Source organism: Aptenodytes forsteri, unplaced genomic scaffold (assembly GCF_000699145.1).
Source record: "Aptenodytes forsteri isolate BGI_AS27 unplaced genomic scaffold, ASM69914v1 Scaffold69, whole genome shotgun sequence".
NCBI lineage: Eukaryota > Metazoa > Chordata > Aves > Sphenisciformes > Spheniscidae > Aptenodytes > Aptenodytes forsteri.
In genome coordinates, this window is record NW_008795885.1 from 4,697,023 (window position 1) to 4,698,500 (window position 1,478).

The 1,478-nt window shown below is 35.5% G+C and overlaps 1 protein-coding gene across 1 annotated transcript in view; it reads right to left on the minus strand.

Annotated features, from left to right (window-relative positions):
- Positions 1 to 1,478, minus strand: part of FER (FER tyrosine kinase) — a 202,581-nt gene that overhangs the window by 175,016 nt on the left and 26,087 nt on the right. The window lies entirely within an intron of this gene.

The following is a 1,478-nucleotide window of genomic DNA, read 5'->3' on the forward strand; positions in this document are numbered from 1 at the left end:
TGCTCTTCCAATTCTCTCCCCCATCCCACTGGGTGGCGGGGAGTGAGCGAGCAGCTGTGTGATAGTCAGTTGCCAACTGAGGTTAAACCACAACACCAACTTTCATTCACTATGTGAAAAAATTAGTGCACTGTTCAGAAATAATCACAAATCATGAACTTGTGAACAAAAGCTAATAACAAACCAGCCACTACAATACCAAAAATGTGGCATATATAGCAAAGAAAAGTAAAAACTGACAAAAAGAAAAATACACTCACAATGGGAAATCGTGGAAGAGGAACTCATTTAATGGAAGTGCTCCCCTCACTGAATGTGCAGAAAAGGAAGTCTGTTCTACAGAAAAACTGTTCCTCTTGCAGCTGGCATGAAGAAGGCTGGAGTTCACAATTCTCCCTTTTCTCATGAAGGAGAAATACCACTACTTTCACCCTCAAGAACAACATCTGGAAACTTAATGGAATTCCTCAAAGAGCCAACAAGGTGCTAACTACAGTTTCTATTTCTGCACCAACTGTGCAAAGATTTAATTTAAAGGCAGGAACTTTTCTCCGCATCAATCCCATATTCTCATCTCATATTTCTACACACTGTAAATTATACTCACAACTGTTGTTATTATAGACTAATAGATGTGATACAGGAAAAAATAACTTCATTACAAACTTGTATTATAAAGACACCACGAGCAATGGAGAAAAAGATGAAATTAGGAAGTAGTGAACACAATTAAGACATAAATAACAGGGAACTGCTTCTCTTACAGAAAACTGGATAATAAAAGGTAGGCCACTAGTATTGAAAAACTTCTTAATAATTGCAAAATATATTTTACTGATTCTTATACTATGTTCTTCAAAAAGACAAAAAAAAAAGAGCACCTCTGTCCCCAAATAACACTTAAGAAACTAAGATGGTCAAGGATTATCTTAAACCCAGTTTTTATATCAAAAAGTCTTGCCCGCCTAAGTAGCATAGTAATCTACTTTTTTCCCCTCAAATTTCATGAAGAAAGAAAAAATATCCAATATCTTAATGGGAATTGGAATAAATCTACAAGATACAAGTTTTAGTACATTTGTGTAAAAGACATGGTATTTTACTGTCCTTAAGAGTTTTATCAAAAAGATTCCTCATTGTAGAGGTGTCTAGAATAAGAAAGGATGATACATATGCATTTCACCTAAAGGAAAACACCTTTTTTTGCCTGCGTATCCTAAAGATATGAACTGCACAGACACTGATCTTCACAAGGGTTGGATAATGTCCCGGGAAATAGTAAGTATTTTGCTTCTGTGTATAATAAAAGCAGAAATAATACCACAGAACATGAGAAGTATTTTGAATTTCTGGGAACCATTCTGTAAGTGCTCCAGTGACACAAAACCTTTGAACAAACAATGTCAGCTAACAATGAAAGAACTTACCATATCTAACCAGAATGCTATTCAAATGCTTCTTGGGAAAACCAGGAAGCG